Source organism: Delphinus delphis, chromosome 8, assembly GCF_949987515.2.
Source record: "Delphinus delphis chromosome 8, mDelDel1.2, whole genome shotgun sequence".
NCBI lineage: Eukaryota > Metazoa > Chordata > Mammalia > Artiodactyla > Delphinidae > Delphinus > Delphinus delphis.
In genome coordinates, this window is record NC_082690.1 from 55,648,699 (window position 1) to 55,664,438 (window position 15,740).

The window sequence follows — 15,740 nt, forward strand, 5'->3', positions numbered from 1 at the left end:
TACACAGGCAGAGTTGAGTAGTTGACACAGCAATGATACGACCTGCAAAGCCTAAAATATTTAGTCTGGCCTTTTGCAGAAAAAAGTTTTCCAATCCTTGCTTCAACTGATAATGGTTGTCTCGTAACAAAACTGATATACTTCTTCCATTAGACAATGAGAGTTAATAGTTTGAATTTCACTCCCTTCCTTTTGATTTTTTTTTTTTTTTTTTTTTTCTTTTGCGGTACACGGGCCTCTTACTGTTGTGGCCTCTCCCATTGTGGAGCACAGGCTCTGGACGCGCAGGCCCAGCGGCCATGGCTCATGGGCCCAGCCGCTCCGCGGCACGTGGGATCCTCCCGGACCGGGGCACGAACCCGTGTCCCCTGCATTGGCTGGCGGACTCTCAACCACTGCGCCACCAGGGAAGCCCTCCTTTTGATTTTGATTTGGCTTCCAGGATACACAGAGCAAAATTCAGTCATGAATTGCAATAGCTACCTTCAGTGTGGGTTTTTTGGTACTTGCTGTGATTTTCTTCAACTTTATGACCTATACCCCATTGATGATTACTATTGTCCTAGGATGTCTGTCTGTCTGTCTATCTTATCTATCTTTTATATGTGCAAGCAACTTGAAAGCCATTTTTGAAGAAGACAGAGTTATAATGTTATTCTTATAAAAATAAGGACTTATTAGGAAGAGTGATTGTCTGGTGTCTGTTATTGTGCAGTCCTCCTTTTATATCTACTCTGTATTTTTTAAATTTGCTAGATGATCTCCAATCTCATGCTAATAAGAGAAATTCATTTATGGTTAGGGGCCAGTGGCTGATAAGGAATAGAGGATTCAGACTAGTAAGAATCCTCTTCCTCTTGATTCTCTAGTATGCTTCTTGTTTGTGTTAATTAGGAATGTCTCCAGCTGTAAGTAGTAGAAAAACCTAACAATGACTTAAAATGTAGGGATTAGCTTTCTTGACAAGAAGTCTGGAGGAGAAAGGGTGGTTCTGGCATGGGTTCAGATACTCACAATACCATTTGGATTCCAGGCTATTTCTGTTTTTCCAGTCTGCATCCTTAGAGTGTTTGCTTTCAGCCTTTGTGCTTATGATTTCATAGTTACAAGATGGCTACTGTAGCTCCAGCAGGAATGTTTGAGGAAGAAGAAAGGGGGAAAGGCAGAACTAGCACTTCTTCTATGTCCTATTTTGTATTTAAAGGAACCATTTCCCCAGAATTCTTAGAAGCTTTTCATGACTTTAGTGGCTAAAACTGTGTCACATGGGCACACTAAACTTTGAGGAAGGCTGGGAAAACGAATATTTAGTTGTCTCATTGCCTTCCTGAACAAAATTAGGGTTTATTTAGCGAGAATGAAGGGAAGAATAGTCATTGGTTAAGCATTTGAAAGTCATTTGACTTTGATGACTTTTTAATATGGTTTTTAAAAACGTATTTGTACTCTGTATCATTCCATAAAAATATGTCGTGGTGCCTACATTTTATTAAAGTTGCCATATTGTGGTCTGGGGATATAACAGTAAATGGGGACATAAAGTAATTTTTCAGTCTAGAGGTGAAAAGGTATATGTTTTAATCTGCTAGGCTGGGTGGCTTAAACAAAAGAAATTTATTTTCTCGCAGTTCTGGAGACTGAGAAGTCCAAGATCAAGGTTCTGGCAGGATTTGGCTTCTTGTAAGAGCTCTCTTCTTGGCTTACAGACTGCTGCCTTCTCACTCTGTCCTCGAGGCAGAGAGAGAGAGAGAGAGAGATTCTAGTGTCTCTTCCTCTTTTATAAGGACAGCAGTTCTATTTGATCAAGGTTCCTCCCTTATGACCGCATTTAACTTTTTTTCCTTTAGAATTATTTTATTAAATTATAAACGTATAACAGCTTTTTAACTCTACCCATGCACTTAAATTTTTTTTAAAGGAAAAACGTTATGTCTTATTACACCATGATCCTGGCTAATAGCTTTTCAAAACTTTGAGAAAAATCTTAAAAAAGGTTTCACATGTCACCTGAAACTTACAAATTTAACATTATCAAAGGACTGCTTCTATATTCTTACAAAGACCACTAGAAAGAAACAACAATTAAAAAGCTAAGAAACTGTCTCAAAGGCTTTTTTTTTTTTTTACAATCCTTCCTCCCCAGTAGGTAATGTTATTAAATAATCCAATCCATTCACAAAATGGCTCTCTGCATCTTACTCTGGTGTAGTCTGCGTATTTATGCATGACTGAGATGAGAGTTTCCTTAACATTGTTATTTCGATAACCTGAAGATGTTCTGTTACCTCTGGGCTCTCATCCTCTCCTATTTATACAGAGAAGCCCATGGTAAGTAGAAAGAAGCTCAATATTGGCTTCTCCCTCCATAACCTCCACTTCCTCCACTGCCTCCTGGACCATAGTTTCCTCCACCATATGGTCCCCCCTTGTTCCTGCTACCACCAAAGTTTCCACTCTTCATTGAGCCATAGTTAGTAGGCTGCTGATTATAATTTCCAAAATTATTAAAATTTCCACTTCCATAATTTCCTCCTCCATAGTTTTCATAGCCATCTCCGTAGCCCCCACCCTGGTTGCCATATCCAGGTCCTCCACCACCGTATCCTTCTCTTCCTCCTCCATAACCAGGGCTACCTCCAAAATTACCACCTCCAGGTCCTCCTCCATACCCATTATAGCCATCCCCCAATCCACGACCACTTCCATATCTATCAGATCCTCCTCTGAAGTTACTTTCTTGACCTCATTTAACTTTAATCACCTCCTTACAGGCCCTGTCTCCAATACAGTCACAGGTGGGGTTAGGGCTTCAACATATGAATTTTGGAGGTAAGGAGGGCACAATTCAGTCATAATAATATATTAACAAACACTTTTAGTAAATTGGGATAAGTGGACAGATTGCTCTGAGGACCATAAGTAGCAGTGGCTAACTCTGTTTGAGGGAGTTTGGAAAAACCTTGGTAGAGGTGGTGACATTTGAACTGAATCCAAAAGGATAAGCAGAGGGGAAAATTATGGGAGAGTAGTTTGTTACTGCATCCTACGTGCTGAGAGGTTGATTGAGGGTGTTAATACTTTAAAGATTATCCATTTCATTATTGTATACTTCTGATTATTATAATGTTCTTATATTGATATAAAATAGAATTCCCCGTTACTCTCTCTGTCTCTATTTGATGGAGAAGACAAGGTGATTTGTATGGCATATGACAAGATAATCACTCTTGGGCAGTCTCTTCTTTAGGCCAATTCTAAGATTATATCCACATTTCTGGCCTTCATTGGTCTTTCTAGTTTCTTCCTGACTGGTCTTTCCAGCTCCACTTGTTCATTCACTTACTCATCCATTCAGCCATTACTTACCAATCTCCTACTGTGTGCAAGGAATAGTTCTTAGGTCGGGGGATAAAGGAAAAGTTTTTGCTTGTGGGGCATATGTTCTATTGGTGGGAGTCAACCAAAAAGCAAACAAATATGTCAGTTGATGGTAAGTGCTATGGATACAAATAAAGCAGAGTAGGAGGGAATAAAGAGTGCTGAGATGGGGTGAAGAGAGGTTCCTATCGTTTTATGAAGAGTGGTCAGGGAAGACCTCTGATGAAGTGATATTTGAGTAGAGACCTGAAGGAAGTGAGGAAAGTAGTCATACGGATATCTGGGAGAATATGTGTTTTTAGGCGGAGTGACCATAGGTACCAAAGCCCAGAGGTGGGAGTGTACATAGCCTGTTGGTGGAAGCCATTGTGCCTGGAGCAGTGTGAATGAAGGAGAGAGAAGTAGGATACCAGGTCAGAGATGTAGCAGGGTAAGATGGGGGGTGGAGGAGGAGGATAGAGGTAAGATCATGTATGGCCTTGTAGGTCTTCATAAGAACTTTAGCTTTTACATTGAGGGACTTGGGAAGCCACTGGAAGATTTTGAGCAGAAGAGAGTGATGTGATCTGAGACTTACATTATAAAAGGATCATTCTGGGAGGCAGGAGTGGATCTGTTAAGAGTCTACTGCAATACTCTAAGTCACAGTTTCTCCACTATTAACATTTTGGGCCAGATAATTCTTTGTTGCGAGGGGCTGTCCTGTGCATCATAGTATTATTAGTAGCATTCCTGACCTCTGTGCATTAGATGCCAGTAGTACCTCCTCAGTTGTTTCAACAAAAATTTCTCTAGACATTGCCAAATTTCTCCTTTGGAGAAAAATCTCTCCCCCCTAGCCTCCAAATATTGAGAACCACTATTCTAGGTAAAAGTTGCTGATGGTTTGGACCAAGGCAATAGCAGTAAAGGTAATGAGAAGTGATTGGATTGTAGATATATATTGAAGGTACAGTTGTTAGGATTTGCTGGTGACTTTGAGGTAAAGGTGATAGAAAAAATGGAGTCAAAGATGAATCAGATTGGGATTTCCCTGGTGGCACAGTGGTTAAGAATCCGCCTATCAATACAGGGGACACAGGTTTGAGCCCTGGTCTAGGAAGATCCCACATGCTGCGGAGCAACTGAGTCCTTGAGGCACAACTACTGAGCCCACGTGCCACAACTACTGAAGCCCATGCACCTAGAGCCTGTGCTCCACAACAAGAGAAACCACTGCAATGAGAAGCCCACGCACTGCAACAAAGAGTAGCCCCTGCTCGCTGCAACTAGAGAAAGCCCGTGCATAGCAACAAAGACCCAACACGGCCAAAAATAAATAAATAAATTTATATATATTAAAAAAAGATGAATCAGATTTTTGGCTTGGGTAATTGGAAGAGTAGAATTGCATTGAGATGGGGACAGGTGAAGAAGGAACAGATTTTTGGATCTGTTAAGTCTGAGTGCCAGTGACACAGGTTTGTCTTCTGTTGTCTTTAAAAATGCTCTGTTTCTTGAAAGTAAGAAGTAGGTCTCCTCATATTTTCATCCTTTGTGACTGCACTGTATCTGGCATGTAGAACAAATTCAGTAAATGGTGAATGAATGATGAGATTATTTACTATTTCCTTGAATGTCTAGATTGTTTATTGTTTCCTAAACAGAGCTCATGCTTTTTCCTCCTTTGGGCCTTTGCTTTTGTGGTTCCCTCAAGGGGATTCTCAACCCTCACCCCCATTCTCAGTACCTCTATTTATGAAAATTCTACTCCTTTTTAATACCCAACCCAAATACTGTCTCCTTCACAAAACTTCCCCCAGCTCTACAGATATAGTTGGTGTCTCCCTTCTCTGTACTTTTTGCCTTGTTTGAACTTCGTGTACATTTTGATTTAGTTAGTTGCTTTATATCTGACTGGCACTGAATAGATTTTTGCCTTTTTCCCCCCTTTTCCATCCTTCCATTGCTTATTTCTTTTCTTGAAGTATTTTGGTAAGCCATTATTGTTATCTATTTATTTTATTCTCCACCTCATTCCATAGTCCTTAATAGACAACAGGCTCTGCCATGTAATTACAAGAAAGAATGGTATATTAGGTGACTATTTTAATAGAACCCAAATCATCATTGTTGACTGACTTCCTCCTACATATTTTTTAAAGACTTTATTTTTTAAAATTATTATTTTTTATTTTGGCTGTGTTGGGTCTTTTTTGCTGCGTGCAGGCTTTCTCTAGTTGCGGTGAGCAGGGGCTACTCTTCGTTGGGGCACGTGGGCTTCTCGTTGCAGTGGCTTCTTTTGTTGCGGAGCACAGGCTCTAGGCGCACGGGCTTCAGTAGTTGTGGTGCATGGACTCAATAGTTGTGGCTTGCAGGCTCTAGAGCTCACACTCAGCAACTGTGGCACACGGGCTTAGTTACTCTGTGGCATGTGGGATCTGCCCGGACCAGGGCTCGAACCCGTGGCCCCTGCATTGGTAGACAGATTCTTAACCGCTGCGCCACCAGGGAAGTCCCCACTTCCTCCTACATTTAACTGGTAATATCAGAAGTTGTAATTCTCAATCAGTAAATGTATTGGTCTTAAATTATTTGTGGTTGCACAAGAATCAAATAAAAACAATCATTTTCAAATCCTACAGCCACTATCAGTTGAAACCTGTAATGTCTAAACAAATTTTGCTGATTATTACTGATCATTAGCCTTTATATAGTGTTAACAGTGGTTGCAAACTCATATGCTTGTAGAAGTCAGCTGAATAACCTAAAGGGCCTGATTAGGCTAAGATGACTACATAGACAAAACATCACTGGTCAAGATCCATGGGTTGAATGAATAGTTTGTGAATTATTTACTTTGGAAAACCAAAGGACTATATAAATGCAAGGAGTAATTGCACTTAAAACAAGTTAACTGCTAACTTGTGTAAACTTGGGCCAGTTATTTGATATATGTAGGATTTTATTTCTTTCACTGACTATGTAGTTTAGTCTTTTAAAGTCCCTTCTACCTCATTTGATTCTGCTTTTTCATTTCTTTAGTTAATAGTTTCTTCCTTGATTATAATTTACTAGCCCTCAGTAATAAATAAATGCTGGCTTCTTATTAATATACCTCAATTTCATGAGTCTTGTATTTCATCAGAGGAAGCCATGGTTAGCCAAGCTTCCTATAGCAGTACCCATCATTGAAAGAGACAGCATGTGAGCTGGTTGGTCTGCATTCTATAACCAAACCAGCATCTGGTTTTTGAGAACTGAAATCTAGAATAGAAGATGCCTGAATTTGATCTTCCTTGCTAAAGACATTAGTGGTCCTGCCTTATACTATATGATACATGTTTTGTAGTTTCTTCCATCTTATCCTGTTTATTTTATTTATTCAGTTTTCTAGTGCAGTACTTTTTACAGTTTTATGTATGCCACTCTCCCTTATTAGTGGTGATTCCTGGAGTCATAGGCCATTTCTAGGTCATCTTTAATCCCTGTAACCAAGTACAGGCAAGGGCACATGGCAGATGTTTGATAAATGTTTGAAGAGATAGAATACTTACTAGATTTGCAGGTGATAAAGACTGGAAGGAAAAACTACTGTGCTAGATGGCACAGAGAGAGAGAGACAGAGAGAGAGAGAATGAGCGAGTGAGAGCGAGTGAGCTTGAAAAGGTGGGTTGAAGCCAAAAAAGATGAAATTTAAGGTGGATGGCAGTGAAGTTCTATATTTTAAGTCTGAAAGAAATGGCAAAATATGGGGAGCCTAGAGGTGACCTAGCCTGATGCTATTCTTATGAAAATTGTGGTTTGGGCTGCCTAAGGCCAGTGTCAGCCAAAGGCACTGCAGTGGCTAAAAAGCTAGTGCAGCTTCAGACTGAATTATTAGAAGTACAAAGTATAGTTAATGGAGGTGATAGTCCAACTACGTTCTATAGGGGATACACTGCCCTTAGACTATCACCTTTCCCATAGGGTACCAGGCAGTAAGAGGGTCATTGCAAACAGGACTGTGTTTAGTGGAAGGTGCCCTAGTTGCACCAGGATCATTGCAAACAGGACCGTGTTTAGTAAAAGGTGCCCAGATCACTCAAAGTAGAGTTTGAACTGTTCCCAGTCTGCAATGAGGTAAGCATAGAAATTGAGAGAGTTTAGAAACTTTTACAATAATTTGACAGAGTAATTTTAGGTCTAATGAATCTAATGAAAAAGAAAATGAGGTTTATCTTATATGTCTTTTTTGTTTGATATTTGCCCTTTATTTTTTATTTTATTTTAATAGACTTTATTTTTCAAGCAGTTTTAGGCTTATAGAAAAATTGACCAGGAAGTACACAGACCTCCTGTGTACTCCATCTCTCCCACTCCTCCCAGCACTTCCTCTATTAACATCTTGTTATCAGTGGGTACAATTGATGAATCAGTATTGATACATTATTATTAACTAAAGCTCTTTGTGTTGTATATTTCTGTGGGTTTTGACAAATGCATCGTATCAGGTAGCCACCATTATAGTATCATACAGAATAGTTTTACCACCTTAAAAATGCCCCGTGGGGACTTCCCTGGCAGCCCAGTGGTTACAACTCCGAGCTTCCACTGCAGGGGGCATGGGTTCCATCCCTGGTTGGGGAACTAAGATCCCGCACGCTGCGCTGCGCAGTCAAAAAAAAAAAAAAAAAGCCCTGTTTCACCTGTTCATCCCTGCCCCCACTTTCTTAGCCCCTGGCAACCACTGATCTTTTTGCTGCTTCTATAGTTTTTGCTTTTCCTGAATATTATATAACTGGAGTCAGCCTTTTCAGACTAGTTTTTTCACTTAGCAGTATACATTTGGGGTTTTTCTAGGTCTTCATGGCTTGATAGTTCATTTCTTTTCTTTTCTTTTTTTTTTTTTGCGGTACGCGGCCCTCTCACTGTTGTGGCCTCTCCCGTTACAGAGCACAGGCTCCGGATGTGCAGGCTCAGCGGCCATGGCTCACGGGCCCAGCCGCTCCGCGGCATGTGGGATCTTCCCGGACCGGGGCACGAACCTGTGTCCCCTGCATCGGCAGGCGGACTCTCAACCACTGCGCCACCAGGGAAGCCCAATAGTTCATTTCTTTTATTGCTGAATAATACGCATTGTATGGATGCTTGTCTATCCATTCATCTATTGAAGAATATCTTGGTTACTTCTGAATTTTGGCAATTATGAGTATGGCTGCAATAAATATTTGTGGACAGGTTTTTCAACTCATTTGGATAAATACCTAGGAGTGCAATTGCTAGATTGTATGGTAAGCCTATATTTAGCTTTATAAGAAACTGCCGAACTGTCTCAGAGTGGCTGTACTATTTTGCATTCCCCCAGTAGTGAGTGAGAATTCTTGTTGCTGCACATCCTCACCAACATTTGCTGTTATCACTCTTTTGGGTTTTAGCCATTCTGATAGGTAAGTAGTGGTATTTTGTTGTGTTTTAATTTGCAAGTCCCTAATGACATATGATGTTGATTATCTTTTCATGTGCTTATTTGCCATCTCTATATCTTCTTTGGTGTGGTGTCTGTCCAGATTTTTTTGGTCCATTTTTCGATTGGGTTGTTTGTTTTCTTATTGTTGAGTTTTAAGAGTTCTTTGTATATTTGGAATATAAGTCCTTTATCAAACGTGTGTTTTGGTAATATTTTCCCAAGTCTATGACTTGTCTTTTCATTCTCTTAATACTGTCTTTGGCAGAACAGAAATTATAATTTTTAAATAAGTCCAAGTTATCAACCTTTTCTTTTATGGATTGTGGTTTTGTTGTTGTATCTAAAAAGCCATCACCCAATCTAAGGTCATCTAGGTTTTCTCTTTTGTTATCTTCTCGTCATTTTATAGTTTTGCATTTTACATTAAGGTCTGTGGATACATTTTGAGCTAATTTTGTGAAAAGTGTGAAGTCCGTGTCTAAATTGTTTTGCAGGTGGATGTCAAGTTGTTCTCGCACCATTCATTGAAAAGACTGTTCTTTCTCCATTGAATTTCCTTTGCTCATTTGTCAAGTATCAGTTGACTATATTTGTGTATGTCTATTTAGGGTCTCTATTCTGTTCCACTGATATATTTGTCTGTCCTTTCACCAATAACACACCACCTTTATCACTGTAGCTTTATAGTAAGTCTTGAAATCAGGTAGTATTAGTCCTCTGATAGATATCTATATGTAGTTATAGTTATATTGATCAGATGCGTTGCCTAGGCTACATCCCAGACCAGTTGAGTCAGAATCTCTGCTAGGACTTCAGTATATATTTTTAAAGCTTCCCTGGTAATACTGATACACAGGGCGAGTTAAAAACTGCCATACTCAAACCATAAACTTCTTGAAGGTGTAGTCCTGTTCGATGGTGTGTATGTCTCTGGTGGCTTGTACAAGATGCTTAAATAGTTATTGAATGAACAAATGATTAAAAGAACTGAGTGTGTTTATTCTGGAGAAGAGAAAATGTGCATGGCCTTGATAGATCACCATATACACATATCTGAAAGCCTTTAATATGATTTGGCATTGAAGGATGTTTTCTGAGTGCTCTAGTAGCCAGAATTGGAAGTTTACAGAGAGGCACTTGGCTGAATATTAGGAAGCACTGTCTCATAGTGCTCGTTGCAGATGAGCTTTCTGTTCCTGCATATTCCAGCAGAGCCTATCTGTAAGAGCAAATGCTGCATGGGATGGGAAGTTGGGTAAGGTCATGTTATGATTATTGATGATTACTTTGAAAAACTATGTCCAAGACTGCGGACTCTTTTTGATTCTCCTCTCATTCATAAGTTGAAGGACAAGGGTGTGGGCCCAAAAGAACATCCTAAAACTACTTTGAAGCTGAGTCCTCATAGTGCAGCAGATCCCTCCAGTCTGTATTACTGACCGATTCTCTGTGTGGGCAAGGGGATCTTCAAGAAATTTCCTGTCTCCTCTATCAAATTTGAGACTTTGATAGTTGGAATAACACAAGTACTCAGGGTCTGGGAAAGGTGAAAAATACTTAACAGAAGAGCTCTTTCTGTCCTCCTGGAGTTCTTCCTCTACATCCTTCTGCAATTAGATTACTTTGGGCATATCAAATGGAGGTGTAGACATCTGTCAGGGAAAATTTCTCTCTAGCACACTTAAATTATTGATCAGACATAATGCTGGTTACCTGCTCTTTGCCAGGCTGTAGGGAGAGGGATATGGTAGTCAATACAAAGATGACTGACATGGCAGAGAGAAATAAAGCATAGGCTTAAGAGTCAGACCAAAGTTGGAATGACTCAGCCATTTACCAGCTGTGTGGTCCTGGGGAAGTCACTGCCCTCTCTCACTCATCACATCCTGTCTTTTACCGAGTTCGGCTGCTGCTTCTTCCAAGCTGTATGCTTAGAATATTCTTGTTTCTTCTCATCTCTTCTTCCAATATGTTATTCTAAATCATTACCGTCTTCTTCTGCCTGGAGTTCTGAAAGAATCTACTGATTTGTCTTCTTATTTCCATAACTCTCCCCTCTGTTCTCCATTCAGCAGTCAGTGATTTTTAAAAAATATAGATTAGACCTTGTCATTCTGCTTAAAACCTTCCAAAGCTTTCCCATTGCTAAAGCCTAGAACAAATCCCAGACTCCTAGTTATGACCCACAAGAGACCCTGCCTAATCTGACTCCTGACATGTCTCTCAAGAGCAAGACATAGAGGGGTAGTTGACGAGGGAATTTGACGTCCTACGGAGCATTTGGAAATGTGTGAAGATGTTTATTATTGTTTCAATTATTGAGGGGCACTACTAGCATTTAGGGGGTCTGGGCCAGTGTTGGTAAATATTCTGTATTGTTCTGCTCAGGGCCCTTTACAATGCCTGATTCACAATATGTGTTTAAGAAATCCTTATTGTACAAAACCATATGCTTCCTGGGACTCAGTTTTGACACATGTGAATTGGTAGTGTGTCTAATTCATAAGGTTGTGGGGAGACAGACATAAGATTTTGTAAAGTACCTGGTACACAACAGCACTAATAAATGGTAGCTGCTGCTGAGCTTTCTTTGCTTAGAAGCAGCTATAAGCATCCGCCCAGTGTTTTCCCTAGGGCATTAGAATTAGCACCTGACACCTTTGTTCGAGGCGGTGGGTAGGCGCATTTCTTTCCTTGAAGCCTAATCTGATAGAATGCTAGGTTTGATTTGAGTTGTCCTGGAGTCCAGACCCAGCTGGAGAAACTAAGGCACAGAGGAGTTCTGGTTCTCTTCCTTGACTCTGGGGCCCACCCAGGAAGCTCTGACAGTCCCTGGAAAGACTGGATTCACTGAGAAATTACCCCCTGCTGAAGACTAGGTTGGGGAGAATAGCTGAGAGGGTGGCAAGGTAGTAGTCTCCCCGCCTTCCCTCAGAGCCTCTTTGCAGAAAGGAGAAGCGCGGTTTTCTCCCGCCTCCTTCCCTCCCTTATTTCCCCGCCCCTTCTGCTTCGCCAACCCTGGAGCAGAGCTTTCGCTGCGCCCTGCGAGGGCGGGAGCGTGTTGCGCCCTGGAGCCAGAGCTGGGGCGGCCGAGCTGCTGGGAGCCCGGCCCCAGCTAAGTAGAGCCACCTGGGTGGAGCCCAGGGTGTTGCGCGGCCGGCCAGGCGTGAGGGAGGTGCGGCTCTGCTACAAAAACCGTAAGCAGAGATGCCGGGGCCATATCCCGCCGCCAGGTAATGCTGGCCCACCCTGGGGCGCGCTCAGCTGCGCGGTGCTGGGGCGGGGGGTGGGGGGGGTGGGGACGTCTCTGCTAGCTTCCGGGGAGTGGTGACGCGAGTCCGGTAGATTTAGGGTCTCTTCCTTTAAGAGACCCTAAGTGAGAGAAGGGGTTTAGGGTGGAACCCCCAGATGAGCCCACCCAGGCCTAGGCCATCCCTGGAATCAGAGCTCTGGTTAGGGAAGAGTGTGAAGGGGAAGCTGGTTTTGGGGGAACTTGCTCTGCCTCAGGAGCCTTGCCCCTTTGCAAGCACCCTTCTGCTTGGCGGCTAGGGTGATGCTTCCCTCAGCCTTGGATTAGCGGCTGGCCTGCTGGGACCATGGGGGCTTTTCTCTTGGGTGCTGGGGGGGGGGCATTGCATTATAAGTGACTTGTTAAGAGGTGGAGTAAACTGAGAGCTGTGAGACCTGGGGTGGGGTGGGGGCGCTGGTCCTGTTCAGGCAGCCTCTGTGGGGCCTCAGTTTCCTTATCTGTGCAATGAAGGGCTTGACATTTTGTTTGTGACTCTGGCATTTTCAGGCTGTCAAACTGCCTTTTGGACAGGTGAGTTGGTAAAAGCCCCAGAATGGACTGCAGAAATGTCCCCCTCAACACTGTAGGAGATAGGCAAACTTGGGACACAGACCTTGGAGGCAAACTTGGGAAGAAGACCTTGGTACCCTGTCTTCCAGCCAGTCTTTTGAATGGCATCTTACTGGGCTGCTCAGGACCCCGTGGCTTCACAGACGAGGCAGAGGTTGAGAATGCTGATTATTTTAGTGTTGAGTGTAGGTATATTGGGTGTAGGGAGATGGGGTTGGGAAGAAGCAGATCAAGGTATATTAATGGTTTTTCTCCAAACTGGCCAATTGTTCGATACTTGGGCATAAAGCTGCTTTAAACTTGGCTGTCTTCTCTGGAGCTTCCTCCGTACTCCGTCAAGCTAATGACAGACCTTGAGGCTGTGTAATGTCTTAATCGCTATAATTCTTTCCTTTTTGATCATCTGAAACTAAGAAACACATGTCAGGCCTGATACTAACCTACCTTGATTATTTTGGACTGCCTTCCTCCCCCCAGTTGTTCTGTGACTCTACCTCCTTATCATCTTCTCCCCACTTTTCTTTCTGCTTCCTACTCCTGAACATTTTTCCTGTCCTGCGCTCTACCCACCTTTTCTCCCATCCCCACTTTCTCCATTCTTACTGCTCCCCTTTCTAATCCCTTTCCTCTCATGCTTCGCCTTTCTAATCCTTTCCCCTCCATAGCAGATTTTTCCTGATCACTATCTTATGTACCATCCCCATCCCTGTCCCTTCATATTCACACGAACTACTCTTTAATTTTTATTATGGACTTGACATTGTATATTTATTTGCTTATTTCTTTGCTTCTCTTACTAATCCATAAAGTTCATGAACACAGGGACTTTGTCCTGTTCAGCTAGATTAGTACTGGTACACTGTAGATGCTAAATAAGTGTTTGTGGAATAACTGAATATGTGTGTGTGTGTGTGTGTGTGTGAGAGAGAGAGAGAGAGAGAGAGATTGATTAATGTAGCTGCTGAAGGAGGAGATCATTCCAGGTGAGAGGAGGGAGTACAAGCCAAGGAGTAGAGGGAGAAGAGAGAATGAGAGGATGGCTTTTGATGGGAGAAGGGTCACCTCCTTCACTGTAACTGGGTGGTACAGTGCAGGGAAGCATACAGATTTAGGAGTGGGAAGATAGAGTTCTTCTGCAAAGATTTCTGTTTTCTCATTGAAATTTGGCTCATTGGCTAAGGGAAGGGGTGAATGAGAAGCCCAGTTGATGCTCATTTGAGGCAAGGTAATCATAAGTAGGGAGAGCCTCATAATTTTCAAGCTAAAACAGTCAACCAGGTAATGTTCTCTAGGATACTCAGCTGTTTCAGTCTAGAGACAGTTTGGAGAGAGTTGAGCTCAACCATCCCAAAGCTGGGATTTTGTCAATTGAATTTTGGAAAGGGAGAGAAGGCAAGGGGGTTGATTGTTCTTGTTTTTGTTTTTTATCAGATTTACCTTGCCTCAAATGAGCATCAACTGGGCCTCTCATTCACTCCCTCCCTTAGCCAATGAGCCAATAGTTTATTGTTCGTACTGTTATGAGCATGGGTGTACAGATAGCTCTTACAGACCCTGCTTTCAATATTTTGGGGTATATACCCCAGAAGTAGAACTGCTGGATCATATGGCAATTCTGTAATATTTTTAATTTTTTGAGGAACTGTTTGCTCTACTGTTTTCCATAGTGGCTGTACCATCTTATATTTCTACCAGTAATTCATAAGGGTTCCAGTTTCTCCACATCCTCACCAACACTTGTTGTTTTCTGGGGTTTTTTGATAGTAACCATCCTAAGGGTATAAGGTGGTGTCTCGTAGTTTTGGCTTGCATTTCCCTAAATATTAGTGATGTTGAGAATCTTTTTTTGTGCTTGTTGGCCATTCATGTATCTTCTTTGGAGAAATGTCTATCCAAATCCTTAGCCCATATTTGAATTGGGTTGTTTGTTTTTTTTGTTGTTGAATTTTAGAGGGTTCATTTTTTTTTTTTTTTTTCGGTACGCGGGCCTCTCACTGTTGTGGCCTCTCCTGTTGCGGAGCACAGGCTCCAGACGTGCAGGCTCAGCGGCCAAAGCTCACGGGCCCAGCCGCTGCGCGGCATGTGGGATCTTCCTGGACCGGGGCACGAACTCGTGTCCCCTGCATTGGCAGGCAGACTCTCAACCACTGCACCACCAGGGAAGCCCAGGTTGATGGTTTTTGATGTTTAAGTGATTTTGTTGGACTATGTTTAGGGAAAAAAGAAAGTGATTGTAGTGGGGACTAACCGATAGTGGATTGGAGCTCAAAAGAAAGTCTGGGAATTGTAGTGGAAGTTCTTGAACAAGTGAGCTACATGGATAGGAAGTTGTGTTTGGAGTATATATGATTCTCTCTAGATATTGGAGTCAATGAACATTTTGAGGATAAGGTCCAGGGTGTGATCATGGGAGTATTGGCTAACTTGGACTATAGGTCAGCAAATGAAATAGCCAGAGTATTGGAGGGGTCATCATTGTGGCTGTTGAATCACCTAGAATGTTAACTGGAAGGGTACAGAAGAACACTGATCTAGGGACCTTTGAGTGGAGTGTCCAGGAAGTAGGTATTAGGCGGCAAGGGAGTGTGATAGCAGCCAGTGGAGGCTACTCAAAGGAACAGAAGTTTTACAAGAGGAAGAAAAAGGAGTGGTTTGGAAATGGCACTGAAAATTAAGGACCACACTGATAGGTTGGATGTAAGAGAGAAAACAGCCTTCAGTTGAGAGAGCTGCTAGAGAAGTCTCTTTCTCAGGAGATAACCAAATTTCTTTTAAGGCAAAGAGGCAAGGGGAATGAGCCCATGACAAATGGGAAGTTCCAGAGGAAATAGTGGGAGGGATCCAGAGTCAGGAAAGGGTTGAGGAATTTGGTCAGATTAGAGGACATACAGGAAAGGTTGGGTTTGAGAGTTTGGGTGGTCAAGGCTGTCTGAAGTAAATGGACACTGGAAGCTTGATTAAATTAGTTGTGATTCTCTTTTAAAGGAGAGAGGGCAGTCTAGTTTCATTCTTTTGTTCCTAATACTTCCAAGAGAATATGTTCCTTTGAGGCAGCATGTGGCAGTGTGGGAAATC

At 42.1% G+C, this 15,740-nt stretch overlaps 1 protein-coding gene across 3 annotated transcripts in view; it reads left to right on the forward strand.

Moving 5' to 3' along the window:
• PAK1 (p21 (RAC1) activated kinase 1) overlaps positions 1-15,740 on the forward strand; it is a 158,294-nt gene that overhangs the window by 60,969 nt on the left and 81,585 nt on the right. Inside the window, exon 1 of one of the 3 annotated variants that reach the window (XM_060018219.1) lies at positions 11,863-12,039. The exons of the other annotated variants lie outside the window; for them this stretch is intronic. The gene's annotated coding sequence lies outside the window, so the exon portion shown is untranslated. Of the gene's footprint in view, positions 1-11,862; positions 12,040-15,740 lie in introns of those variants that run through there. 3 annotated transcript variants of the gene reach the window in all.